The sequence below is a fragment of the Ornithodoros turicata genome, chromosome 3 (genome assembly GCF_037126465.1).
Source record: "Ornithodoros turicata isolate Travis chromosome 3, ASM3712646v1, whole genome shotgun sequence".
NCBI classification, from domain to species: Eukaryota; Metazoa; Arthropoda; class Arachnida; order Ixodida; family Argasidae; genus Ornithodoros; species Ornithodoros turicata.
In genome coordinates this window covers 32,277,205-32,291,854 of record NC_088203.1, presented here as the reverse complement: position 1 = coordinate 32,291,854, position 14,650 = coordinate 32,277,205, and the positions used below count along the sequence as shown (strand labels likewise).

Here is a 14,650-nt window from a genome sequence, read left to right as displayed (position 1 = left end):
GATTTTAGCCCAACAGCAGGGGTCAGCAATTAGAGCACATCCAGAACATGCAAGGCCTACATTTCCTCATTCTCCGCATTCCTCATTCAAGTAACGTTGAAGAAGTAACCATGCAAAGAAACAATACAACAGTGAAGCTGGCTTCAGTGCACTACAACATGTAACAATATACAGTATGCCTCAGTGTTTCCCAGACCGTGTCAGGACCCCCATTGAGGCCGCGATAGCCCAAACGGGGCCCAACAGAAAGCAGATGAAGTGAGGGCAATATGCCACAAAACCAAGGAAACTATCTCTCTACGACTGCATTATATTGAAGTTGTTTTACAAAAATGCAAGTTCAGTTCAGCACACAATCAGTCGGGAAACAAGCTAACTCGCAGCAATGCTTTGAATCAAGTGTGCCGCAGTATTCCTCACTGTATCATGACGAGACCGTGGACCTACATCAGACGCTACTTGCACGCACTAGTATAACATTTATATTTATTTATTTATTTCGAGAACCCCAAGGGTCCGGAGGACATTACATGGGGGGTGGGAACTGGAGCGTAAGATACATTTACAGCAACTTGATAGAAACAAACAAGCAAGCAGAAAAGAACAACACAATTAGCAGTAAGTAAACAGGAAAATAAAGAAACGACGACAGTACAATCTTATATGAAAACAAGTATTAAAGCGTGGAACAGGGAGTTGGTTGACATAAGTACAGATAATTAACAAATATGATAAGGGGGAGGTGAAAAATTTCATAGCAACTGACATACAAGCGTGGTGGTCTTGTGGGTGGAGTGAACGGGAGAGGGTGTTACAAAATAGTGTATGGTAGATAATAGTTGCGAGAGGTGATATGAGTAGTAGTGTATCAGCTCAAGTATCCGGAAACTCACACAGTCGCCTGGACGCCATTAATTAGCAATTAGAGCAATTTGGGACCCCCCACAGTAATTAGGATCATTCAGGGAGTCATTACACTAATTGGGGATCATCTAAGACACGTCCAGACCACTGTGTGAGTTTCCGGCTACTTGAGCTGATAAAAAGATAAAAAATATAGGTAGAAAATAAAATAAAAAGATAGAGATAGAGTGGAGAGAAGGAGTTTAGTTGAAGATCAACGACGCCATCTTGTAGAAAGCGGTCCGGAACGGCCGCTGACTGTCGCTGGGCGACGGAGCACGGAGGCAGGTTGCAAAGCATCGCAGCACCAGTTCCGGACATCCTGTGACGTCAGCTGTGACGTCATCATGGCATGTCTGGGCAAGTTAGGACAGCTCTGGACATGCAAGGAGAAAAACACTCGTAATACAGAGGCGGGGAAAGCAAGAGTATGCAAACCATCAATAGCTAACAAGTTAGAACAGAACTAGTTACACAACAAATGATCCCACCACAACAGGAGCGCAGAACCATGCGACTGCTCCATCCGAGAGGCAGGCAGAAACTGACTCGTAATGCTTTTTTGTCCTGTATAAAGCCCCGCAGCTGCACCCCCTAGCGGCTACTTTCTCAACTAATCTCACAACAAAATTATTAAGAATCACGCCAGCGCTACTGCCGTTCCCAAGGCAGAAGATGATAGAAAATGCCGGGGATGCCCGGTCAACAGCAACCAGCACTGGCACGAAAATCGCAAACAAAGCGGGAACAAAGTTGACGAAAGCATTAGTTACGCAACAAATCACCTCACCACAGCAGGAGCGCAGACCGATGCGACTGCTCTCCGTGACAACCAGCCAGAAACTGAGCGAGCGCGGGGAGCGCACGTCTGCTCTCTGCGACAGCCGGAGAGAAACTGACTGGGGCGCCGCTCCGCGGCCGCTACGCATACGCGCTCCTAGCGCCCTCTGGGGCGACCACCTCCGAGAGGCTAAGAGTGAAGAGCATTCCTGCGCCCCCTGCTGGCAGTTCTCATTGGTCGTGAGGCTAAGAGAGAAGAGCATTCCTGCGCCCCCTGCTGGCCGTTCTCATTGGTCGTGACGTCATCCTATTGTCTCAGGGCTACCCTGTTTTTTTTCCACTAATGCTCCTTTGGTCAATCTACAATGAAGCCACAGTATGACGTCATCATGCACCTGCGTGGCTCAAGGACGCGTACACTGTAGACAGGGGACCTATTATTTATTGAATCACTATCCCATGATTATTTCCTTTATTCTTCTATAACGATTGCATAGGAAACTATTGCAGAAGAGCACCATGCATGAAAGCTGATCGTAGGAATTCCAAAGTCTTACTAAATGAGACTTGCAAAAGAACAAAATATCCTAACACGTAACTCCATCAACGACAAATAAGAGGACTAGACACTCAACAAATCAGCACAGAGTACGGGTAACCAGGAGCGCAGAACTCAGGGCAGCACTATCGTCAAGACAACAATGTTCCTTGTCAAAAGAGAAAAAAATACTAAGTGTCAACAAAGGAAAGCATGCATATCGGGGCATGTCAGGACACGTCAGGACAAATCGTACGACTGCTGGGCAACAGAGGAAAACAAACACTTGAACAGAGTGAAAAAGGCACTCACCATCATTTTTCCTGTTCACAGCATTCCCTCATTGTAAATCCGCTCGTCACAAAATCCACCTGCATCGTCGAACACCATTCACCAGTGACGAACCACATCCGCACCCCATCAGAGGCAGACAGAACCCCACCAAAGCTACGCTCTTCCACTGACGGCCAACGCCAGGAGCAGAATTTGCGTGTCGAGACCCGTCAGTGTCCAAGAGAGAAGTGAATCCTTGCGCCCCCTGCTGGCGGTTCTCATTGGTCGTGACGTCATCCTATTGTCTCAGGGCTACCCTGTTTTTTTCCACTAATGCTCCTTTGGTCAATCTGCAGTGAAGCCACGGTATGACGTCATCATGCACCTGCGTGGCTCAAGGACGCGTGCGCTCTAGACAGGGGACCTATTATTTATTGAATCATTATCCCAAGATTATTTCCTTTATTGTTCTATAACGATTGCATAGGAAACTATTGCAGAAGAGCACCATAGACAAGAGGAGATTGTAGCATTTCATTCCCAAAGTCTTACTGTACAGGAAAAAAAAATGGTTCAGCTAGACATAAAGTCACACACCTGTCCCCCTCGCGGTTACTCTCTGAACTAAATGAATCGCAAAATTATTAAGAATAGCTCTACTCCCATTCAAGGCAGCACTATCGTCAAGAATATGCCTTGTACAAAAAGAAAAAACTACATGTAGAAGGAAAGCATGTCAGAACAAGCCCAGGCATGTCAGCACATGTTTGTCAGACAAGGGGGGAAAAAGCGAAAAGAAACAAAGAAGGAAACCAGCATCAAACTATTTCTAAGCACACGCACTCCTCTTATTCAAAAACAGTGTTCATCATAAATCTGCCCGGGACAATACACACTATTTTTCTATTGCCACACTTTTTTCCAGTAACGGTCAATGCATTGCTACAGACTGCGTGACGTCATCACATCCTGTCTGAAGAAGACACCGACAAAGACTCCTATTATTTATTGAATCGCAAGATTATTTCCTTTGTCCTACTCTTAATGACATTGATTCTCTCATTAAAATTCAACAAAAAAGCACCCCGCATATTAACAATTTTCACCCCAAAGGCTCATCATGGTCATTAGAATTACAGTAAACTGCCACTGCTCTTTTAAAATAATAAGTGAGACCACTCAACATCACCTCCAGGCTTATGTAATACGTGACCCTTTCTATGCTCATACATTCGTTGTCTGAGGCTACACCTGCGAGCAAAAGAGTGGGCTCGGCAACGCGATGTTGTGCAAGTCTCGTCTAACTTGTACTCTCTTTGTTATCCAGTTGCTGATATACAGATCAGGCTTTGATGCTCCTTGTGAACCTATCCAGCTTCTGCAGTACATTGCCACTGATTACGATAACGCCAGTTTACCTGGTTGCACGTGGAACACAAGCCCTTTGGGACTCTCTGGAACTGAACTTCGAGCGACACCTACATCTGCCTTAAAAGAGCGGCACCGAGATGACAACATCAGTGGGCTCGGCAACGCGATGTTGTGCAAGTCTCGTCTAACTTGTACTCTCTTTGTTATCCAGATGCTGATATACAGATCAGGCTTTGATGCTCCTTGTGAACCTATCCAGCTTCTGCAGTACATTGCTACTGATTACGATAACGCCAGTTTACCTGGTTGCACGTGGAACACAAGCCCTTTGGGACTCTCTGGAACTGAACTTCGAGCGACACCTACATCTGCCTTAAAAGAGTGGCACCGAGATAACAACATCAGTGGGCTCGGCAACGCGATGTTGTGCAAGTCTCGTCTAACTTGTACTCTCTTTGTTATCCAGGTTAGTAAACGCAATACCACGTCTTGCACAAGCAATAGTCTAACCCTAGTAGTGTTGCCGAGCCCAGAGTGTTTAAAGAATGAGTTTTGTGAGTGCATTGATATATGTAACTCGTTATTGATGCTGGCTGGCGATGTGGAAACCAATCCAGGCCCTATAGATGACGTTATTAAGCAAATTGCGAGTGATGTTAAATCTATAAAAGTCTCCCAATCCAGTACCGACTCAGCACTGACGGCTATAGATAAACGGTTGTCTTGTATAGAAAACCAAATGGTTGAGTTCGGTTCCTGCATTACAGCTATCGAGGACTGTAAAGTTGAAATTGAGGCATTAAGAAAGACTGTTCTTAACCTGGAGCTGAAGATAGACGATCTAGAAAACCACTCACGGAGGAATAATTTGATTATTTACGGGATACCTGAGGAGGCAGGAGAAACTACGACTCAACTTCAAGCAACAGTGTCCCACAAATTGTTCTCAGAAAAGTTGGGACTGTCTCCCTTGTCGATCGAAAGGATACACAGAGTTGGGAAACCCACGCCCGCCAGGACCCGTCCTACCATTGTTAAATTTTATAATTACAACGAGAAATTAGAGGTGCTCAAACACTGCTCAAAACTGAAGGGTACAAACTTCTCTGTCTCAGAAGACTACTCAAAACGAGTAAGGGTTATTAGGAAAAAGCTATGGGACAGTGCAGCTGAAAACCGGAAAAACGGTGATAGTGTGCGGTTATCTTTTACACGACTCAAGGTAAACAACACTGTATTTGAGTGGGACCCACTGATCTCGATTGTAAAAGGCTGGATCGCGGATGGGGAGCGCGAGCGTGAGGAAACCGGCCGCCATCTTACTGTACCCACAACAGTCGCCGCAGCGATCATGGCAACTTCTTGCAATTACGGTCGTACCAACCGTACTGGCAAGGATACAGGGCCTAAATTTCTACAGGTGAGTAATTCTTTATCAAGGAATAAATAGGCGTCCATTCTGTATATTTAGTTGACCATTATGAAGTGTTTTTTTGTTCAAAACGAGCACTGGATGCAGGTTGTTTGATCGCTCTTCCGAGGTTCAATCGAGCACACTTGCATGTTACCTGGTGGCAAATACAGTTTGAGTGCATAATGTGCTTTAAAGAACATGTTATAGTACACTGATAGTGTTGTCATCAATATATGTGCGAGCACTCGAGCGCTTTTTTGCATGCATTGCTAGCATGGTACACTGTGTTCTCTACGGAAGCGAGTGCACATTCATTTCTTTGAATTACCTTCGCGCACAAGTTCGGTATTACGTCGTAACTAGACCAAGATTGTCACCTTTTTTCATGTATTGGTATTGTTTTGTGCCTTGGTTTGATTTGTGACACAGAATGCTACGTGACGGTGGTGTGGCGCGACTTGGATAACGCCTTGTGTCTCACCTGTACCGTCAGCTTGTTACGATAATAATAATTTGTAGCGTGCCGTGCTATTTGTAGCAGTTTTAAGGCAAAAGTGGTGTCTCGTCAATACAGGTTTCGTCATGTGGGCTACCCAGTGAATAATCTGTGCAGTGTGATACGACTGGGTGTACAGATGAGTATCAAGTTTCTCATCCACTGGTTTCTACTTTACAGGAAGGAACCACCTCAGTGCACGCACTGTGGTTAGCCTCTCTCAAATTTGCACATTTTCATACATGTTGACATCAGAAACACACCTTAGGCTCCTTCACCCAGCAATATAATAATTATAATTCTTTTTAGAAGAGTTCCCCATATTCTTTTTAGAATAGGTTTTAATATTTTCAATTTTTAGAAGATACAGGGATTGTAAGCCATGTTTTAAACTGATGTTTTAACATTTGTCCAATGCAGTTATTAAACAACATTCATTTTTAACTGGTTGCACCCAAACCAATGTTCTGATGTATTATATTGCCTTTGTTGTCGATGCACCATAAAAATTGAAATAATCATCAATACAGGTTACTTCACAGCTGCCTCGACGTACTCAAGAAATGGGTGCAGAACCTTCGTAATGCCCACAAACTTTGACTACCACAGCACCTCCAGAAAGTAAAAGCATATGTGTCACATGGGATTTTTAAAGGCATTCACAGTATATAATACCTTGTGTGAACTGTTGTAGATCTAAGCAGCCTCTACAGTACACTCTCAGAAATTAAAACATGTCAGGGAACTGTGATAATCGTTTCAGTTAATAGGCATGCACATATATGCTATAAGAAGAAATTTATTTATTGAGGATGCATTTCTCTGGTACTGATGTTCTTTACATCTACCGTTGATCACATTAAATTTAAAATTCAGCATATATGAGAAAATATCAGGAGGGAAGTTGCTATTCTTTGCTCATTCCAACCTAAAATTGAGTGCTACAAATTTAGAGGGTGTACCTGCCCATTGTCATCCCTAAAATATATATTGTCATTGTAGGAAGGTCACAAAACAATAAATGTAGTCTTTTGCGACCTCCCTGCACGTTCATTGTATCCTGAAATGCATAAGTGCAAGAAATAAATGTTGAACTTGAAAAATGTATACTCTCTTTACTCATCATCAGTGATCATCTTTACAAAAGCATATCGTGTTAGACTTTTTTGTTTACGCTTCACAGACAATATATACGAGGTCCAAAATGACAAAAGCACAACTGTTTCAAGCTCCAAATCGTTCTGTTGCAATTTGCAGACCATACATGTGTAGTGCAAGAGGGCCCCTGCACATCAAAGGGTAAGATGGGAGTCATTAATGAAAGTGGTTCCTATGAGAGACTTCGATGCTGAAGAAAATTGTGCAAACTGCGGAAAGTGCCATAGAAGATCTCCAGAAAGCGTGTCTGGTCTCACAACGGTGCCCCTTTTAGATGACGATGATACTGATTGGTGTTTCAGATGTGGAGCTGCATTTTTTTGTAACGTGCTTCACATAACAAACATGACAAAGCCAGTGCTGGATGGACATTCAGTTTGGCACAACCGCGCCTGCAAATACGCAGAACAAATGAAGGAAGCAACAAACAAACATAGAAGGGCTGTACTTCAAAAAGAGATAAGTCCTGTGTCTCAAGCAGGTGTCACCACTTCCTAAGTAAGTTAATTGATTAAGCTTACATCACAACCTGACTAACTGTTCTAACGAGCGCGAACGAATTGCGTGAAGTAATTATTTGAGCTGCTTGACGGTGTGTCCATATGCGCGAGGCATGGCACCCATGTCGTTCACTAAAAGACTCTTTCTGCGGCGATGCTTGATATAAATCATACTAAACGCATACACGGCTAAAACAACGGCTGAGAGTCTACAGAACGATATCTTTCTGTCATGCGAGTATATCTTTTCCCGGACCGTTCGTGACGGAAAAATATTTGTCCAGAACGCAGCACAGGATATTATATACATGGTTGTTGTTAACCTCACATCGTTTCTGATTGAAATATTGGCTGGGAAACGTGCTGTAGTAAAATTCCCAGCGCTGCACTGCAGTGACAGTCTAGTTTCGGAATGCAAAACATAACGTTATTAAGAATCGAAAAGCAGGGCACCTGCAAAACACTCCCAGTCAACACACATAGTTGACAGAATGTAAAATCCACGTTGAATATCGTTGAACAATGTGAAACGTGAATTGCGAACATCAATTTCACGCAGATTTTACGTAAAATTTCATCGTGCGAATTGTAATGCAGGAATTTAACGTTGATTCAACACTCATATACCAGCAGTTGAATGGAGCACGTTATGACAGCGTTGATACTTACGCTGGAATTTAACGTAACCGAAAACGTAGAACGAACAACGTTGTTTTTGCACAAGTTTAACTTTAGGATTTCACCTGCAAAGTGCACACGTAGAAATCACGTTGGTTTATCATACGTAAAGCAACTGCATTATCCAATCCAATCCCATCCAGGATCCAATTCAAGTCAGTTCCTTTCAAAGTGAGAATCGGGGAAGCCGCACCAGACGCCATTCTCCTCAGATTGTAATCGCCATTAACTGATGCTGGCGTTTCAAGTTTATTTCGCTTTTGCGGCTCCTTCTTCTTTGTTTCGTGGCTTGTTTTGGTTTCGAACCGGGTTGTGCGGTGACTGTAAGCACAGGTTTCACTGCTGGGATATACGAATCGGTTGTGACGGTTACAAGGGGCTCTCTATTACCAGGAAGCTGGCTCAGAGATTATCGCCGCCGCAAGCAAGTCCAGTGTGTGCGGTTTATGAGTGATTCGTAGAAAGCGCAGGTATGTGCACGTCAGATTTAAGTTCATAATTGTGTTTACATTTGTCGAGTGTGCAAATAGGGTCACTATTACATGGTGGGCTCCCGAATTCTTTTTCAGCGTTGTTGGCCGTTTCAAATTCGTGTGATAATTATCGTCACTTGTATTTCAGGACAGAGAGCGATGCGTGAAAGAAAGGCAGATGTTGAGCAAATGGCGAGCCTGTACACAGATGTAACGTAATTTTTGTCTTGGCTGTTCGAATTGATCTTTTGCTTTGTTTGTGTTCACTTTTACGCAGGCGTAGTCGCAAAGAAAGAAGACAGCCTGGATGCCGACACGACGTGGCTTCCCGCGAGGTTCTAGTGCATTTCAACAATTAGAACGGTCAGTTAACTGCCTTTATTGTTCACAAGGGAGAGTATTGAAAAATGTAGCAGTGCTAATCAAATGTAAGGAGAATAAAACCTTACGGCAAGCATATTCTTGTGTCATTATTTACGACTATTATCAGGACATTATGCCTATTTGTGAAATAAAAGCATCGAGAAATAACATGTATCAATAATAATTAAAAATGTAGTTACGTGTAATTTGCATTTTCATCGCATGTTAATTATATGTTGTCAGTTTGCTGTTGATTATTCCACTTTTTCAACATTGGTATACGTTGAATTCACGCGTAAACTACGTTTCAGTTACGTGGAATATGCGTTCTGGTCGCTGTTAATTTAACCCGTTTCTGGCTGTGACATTAGCCAGGTTGAATCAACGTTAATTGTTAACGTCGACCCTGCATTCACATGGTTGATTTTGAACGTGTTTTCAGCGTTGAATTTGCAATGTTGTGTTGACTGGGACTGTTAGGATACATCAGTATACTGGCACCTTACAAAATCGCGTGACGACAAACAATGATCAACGCCTGTAGCGCAATAAATACTCACAATCTCTGTTGCCTCCCATTGTTTCCAATGGGCACACACAGCGTTTTAGGGTCCACCAACATGGCGGCCCGAATGCGTACCTCTCTCCCACGAGCCCCTCTCCCATACGCGATCCAGCCTTTATACATAGAGATCAGCGGTGGGACCTGAAGACAGATAGGAGAGTGGAAGTCTCTTTGCACACGAACGACTGACGGTCGGCACGTGCAGAATCTTCTGTTGCTGCCACAAATGATCTATATAAAATCTTGCATGTCAATGCTAGAAGTATATTAAATAAGAAAACCGACTTAGAATGCCTATTAATTGAACACAAGCCTGACGTTTTAGCAATCACTGAGACATGGTTATCTTCTGACATATCTTCAACTGAGTTTGCCATTAACGACTATGACGTCCTTAGAAGGGACAGGGGGGCTCGTGGTGGCGGTGTTGCGCTTCTCATATCTAAGTCACTGTCGTATTCTGTAATCGCACCATCTTCATGTGATTGTGAAACACTGTGGTGTAAGTTACAGACTGACAGAGGGAACGTATATGTAGGTGTTGTCTACAGGCCACCGTCTTCAAATAAGAAAGTATTAGACAGTTTACGTCGATACATGTTCAGCTCACTTGGTGTGGATGCTAGAATTGTACTGTGTGGTGATTTTAATCTCGACGGTATTGATTGGGATGCTATGTTCACTGGAAGTTGTAGGGAAAGAGAGAGTGCGGACCTTCTGCTAAACATTATGTCAGATTTCAGCTTGACCCAGTTACTGAGAGAACCCACAAGAGTAACAGATAATTCATCGTCCCTTCTAGACCTCGTGTTTGTGAGCTGCCACTTAAATAATTATACCTGTGAACTTGTAGATGGCCTCGCTGATCACAAAATGACTATTCTATCCTTACAAGTAACACCAGTTTTGAACCAAAAAGGGAAATACCTGTTCTTTCCTAATTTTGCGCGTGCTGATGACGTAAGCATAATTGATTTCTTGGAGAGGGAATTTGACAGATTCAGATCTCTTTCGACAGACGTCAATATTAATGATCTCTGGTGTTCTTTTCGAAACACCGTTACGTTTTGCATAACCAACTATGTGCCCCTAAGTAAAAAGAGGACTCATCGAAAGAGTCCCTGGATTACCAGAGAAGTTATCCACATTAAGCGTCGTCTGAAACGACTCCACAAACGGCGTCCTGCTAGTCGCATGGCTATTGTGAGTCTACGGGCAGAATTGAAGGCAACAATAGCGAGAAATAAACAGCTTTTTTATAGAGTTACCTTACCAACTTTTATTCAGTCCTCTCCAAAAAAGTTCTGGAGGTACCTCACTCCTAAGAAAGCTCCGCAAACCCAAATTATGACAAGATCTGATGAGTACCTTCCAGATACTTTCAATGCCTATTTTTCTTCCGTCTTTTCGGTGGAGAACGGAATTGTCCCTTCCTTTGCAAGTCATGGTTTTCCTGCTATGAAGGACGTTTTGTTTTGCAGCGAGGGCATACTTTCTCTTCTCCGAAATTTGGATGTAAAGAAGAGTCCAGGCTATGATGGGATTGATAATCACTTCTTGAAAAGATACGCCGATTGGGTGTCCCTGTATCTCCAAATAATATTTACTAGAGCTTACACAACAGGTCAGATACCGTTTGATTGGAAGGTTGCAAAGGTAATACCAGTTCCCAAGAAAGAGACAGCAAGAGATGTTCAGTCTTATCGACCTATTTCTCTCTTGTCCACAAGCTGCAAAATATTCGAACACATTCTTAGTAAACACATGGCTTCGTACCTTGCGGAATACAGACTTCTTTCTCGTTATCAGTATGGTTTCAGATCTGGTTCAGGTACTGTAAACCAGTTAGTCGAATTTGTACACGACCTTTCTATTTCCGTTAATCGAAACAAACAAACTGATGTTATGTTTCTTGACCTTGAAAAAGCTTTCGACAAGGTGTCACATTCTAAACTTCTACTCAAGGTCAAGGCCATCTTTAAAAACGACAAGCTATGTGGTTGTTTGCAGTCTTATCTATCTGATCGTTTCAGTTTGTCAGTTTTGAAAACAGCCCTTCAGCTATGACGTCGGTCACTTCTGGGGTCCCTCAGGGTTCAGTTTTGGGTCCATTACTATTCATAACTTTTATTAACGACATTGCTGAAGGCATTAGTGCTAACATCAAGTTGTTCGCGGACGACTGTGTGTTATACCGTGAAATATCTTCAGGAGACGACCATGAAGCTCTGCAGTTATCATTAAATAAAATTTTGAGCTGGTGTGACTTATGGCAAATGAGCATTAATAGGAGCAAAAGCGTAGTTATGAGCGTGACTACAAAACGGTCTCGGTTGATACATGACTATACTATAAACGGTGCGGTAATGAATCGAGTATCAAATTATAAATATCTAGGTATAACATTTACCGACAGCTTGAACTGGAATAGTCATATAACAGAGACTGTTCGGAAGGCCGGTACCCGCCTCAATTATTTACGTAGGACCTTAAAAGACGCAGATTCTCACACGCGGCTAATTGCGTACAAAGCACCAGTACGATCAGTTATGGACTACGCTTCGGTGGTATGGTTCCCTGAGCAGCAGAATAAAATACATATGCTTGAAATGATCCAAAGAAGAGCTGTTAGATTTATTTATGGCAGATATTCGCGTTATGACTCCCCCTCGCAATTACTCCACCTCGCGGGACTGACACCATTGTATCAAAGGACTCGAATTCAGTGACTTAAGCTACTATGGCTCATAATAAATAACCATACCTGTATTAGGCCTTCTGATTATGTTACATTTAACACAACTGATAGCCACCGAACGAAACATAGCAAATCCATTAAACAATTATTTTCTAGGACTAACTGCCTTATGTACTCTTTCTTTCCGCTGTCCATTCAGGCATGGAACGAACTGACGGAAGAAATGGTACGGTGTGACACCTTGTCGAGTTTTATGCTGGCGATCGCAAATTTATAGGTAGAGTGTGCTGCTACGTTTGTTGTAATCTTATGTGAAGATTGTATGCGTGTGTAGATGGTTTTTGATATATGGTATATACATGTGTTCGAGGTTCATCTAAATTTTCTGTATTATCTTTTATTCCAGCGCCGGTAGAATGTATTCAGAAAAGGCTTCGGGTGTGTAAGGTCAGTCCAAGGCGTGTTGATAACAGCGCGCTGCTCTGTTGGGTACCCAAGGTTGCAGCCAGCGATGCTGGAATGATTATTTTATTTTATTTTATTTGGAGTCATTATCGGCTCACCTATTTAGTGAAGACCTATGAACACGGTTTGGTTTAAAAATGATGAGAGCTACAGTGTGTAGCGAATGATGTTCACATTTACGCGTCTGTATAATGATCGCTGCGTAGAAGCACGGCACCGTTTTCTTCGTAGCGAACATGCATTCCTTTCTTTCTTTATTGGTTCGCGCCGGCCGAGTGACGATATCCTATTACATCCGGAACGAGGACCGATTGTCTTGCGTAAGCATACATGTCTGTGCCGTCTTTTGACGATGGCAGGATAATTATTGACCTGAGGAATAATATGGATTTATGTGGTTGTGAAAATAGACTTTGTGTTTGTGAGTGTGAAAATGTTAGTGTGTGTGTGTGTGCCTGTGTGTGTGCGCGCGCGCGCACGCGCTGGGACCCCACTTGACAAGTAAGTGTTTGCCTTTTCGTGTGGCACGAGTGATACATTTATGTACTATTGCGTGAAATAGTGGTGTAAAAAATAAGAGCAGTCGCGTTTGCATTGCTATCTGTAGGATAGGACGAGCGTTTTTAATGGAATTGCCTCGCGAACCTTGCGAAGTCTTTGTTTTGGGCAGGGTATTTTATGAGTGCCCGACGACGGTCCTGCTGTTGTTTGTTTGTTTGTTAGTATGTATCTGTCACGTTCGTAGCGCTGTTCAAGCGCTAGCCGCGTAGCGATACGCGGTGATTCTCCGATTATTCCTGAGCGGTACGACTTAAGCCTTTTCCCTGCTCACTTAAGGAAATTTGTGTATCCCTGTCCTGTGACACAAATGCGTGTAATTTTTCGCGGTTCTTTTCTTCTGTCACTGCTTTTACTCAGAATGTAGGTGAGGGGGGAAAAAGTCAGCATCCAGGTAGAGCAGGAGAAAGCCGCTCGGCTGAGGAGAGTTCATGAGAATGGAATTTGTTTGTTTTTTGTTATATATCGTTGAGTGTCAGTATTCACTAGAGGTGTGCGAATATTCGAAATTTCGAATATTGCTCGAATATTGTTGATATTCGAACCCTATTCGCATTCGAAAATTTGATAATCGAGAAATTCGAATATTCGAAAATTTCGAATAATGAAGCACAAGCGCCAGCATTCCCGCTAAAATGAACAGAATTCCAGGTATTGGGATTAATGTTGCGAAAATTCCACGTTTGGCACGTCCTTAGCGCGATTTCCAATTGGAATCGGACTTCATGTGCATCCAGCAAAACCGCAAGTTGGCTTCACAGCATGCTTTCGCGCATTGCGTGCAGCCAACTTTAAGGCGCAACGTCTGGTAGGCTACCTAGCCGATTTGATTTTTTTTTATGTGTGCTTTCGTTATTTTTTAAAAGATAATACAGACTCGAAGAAGTGTTTGTTTGTTTGTTAGTATGTGTCTGTCACCTTCGTAGCGCTGTTCAGACTTTATTTTCTTTGCAAAAATTCAGACTTTATGGTATTAAGCTGTTCGAATAGAAGTGACTTCCTGCGCTCGCTTAAGATAGATCGTGTATCCCTGTCCTGTGCTTTCTTCACGCAGGGCCAATGCAAATGAGTATTTAGCATTATGCAATAATTATCTGATAGCAGAAAAGGGTGTCTCTGTCGCAGTTTATTAGCGTGTGCGTCGTTCTTTTATTTATTTTTTTTTCTCTTATAGCTATGCGAGCAAAGTAGTGCGTGTAATATTTCGCTGCTCTTTTCTTATTTTCTCTACTTTTTATGTAGAAGAAAGCCTCCTGCGTAAAAGCTGAATAGTGTTCTACCAGTGGAAGTGGGGTTGTTTGTTTGATTTTGTTGGGTGTTCGATATCTTGACGAAGTAAGCAGAGCTTAATTTTGCAGGTTTTTGAGCAGAAATGCTGGTATCTGAGCACGGAGTAGAAATTTATATATTTCTCTGC

The 14,650-nt window shown here is 42.8% G+C and overlaps 1 long non-coding RNA gene across 1 annotated transcript; it reads left to right on the top strand.

Moving 5' to 3' along the window:
* The first annotated feature begins 8,503 nt into the window (after positions 1-8,503).
* Positions 8,504-8,882, top strand: LOC135390160 (uncharacterized). The gene is made up of 3 exons (XR_010421739.1): positions 8,504-8,581; positions 8,733-8,794; positions 8,862-8,882. It is a non-coding gene; the product is annotated as an uncharacterized LOC135390160 (long non-coding RNA).
* The last annotated feature ends 5,768 nt before the right edge of the window (positions 8,883-14,650 follow it).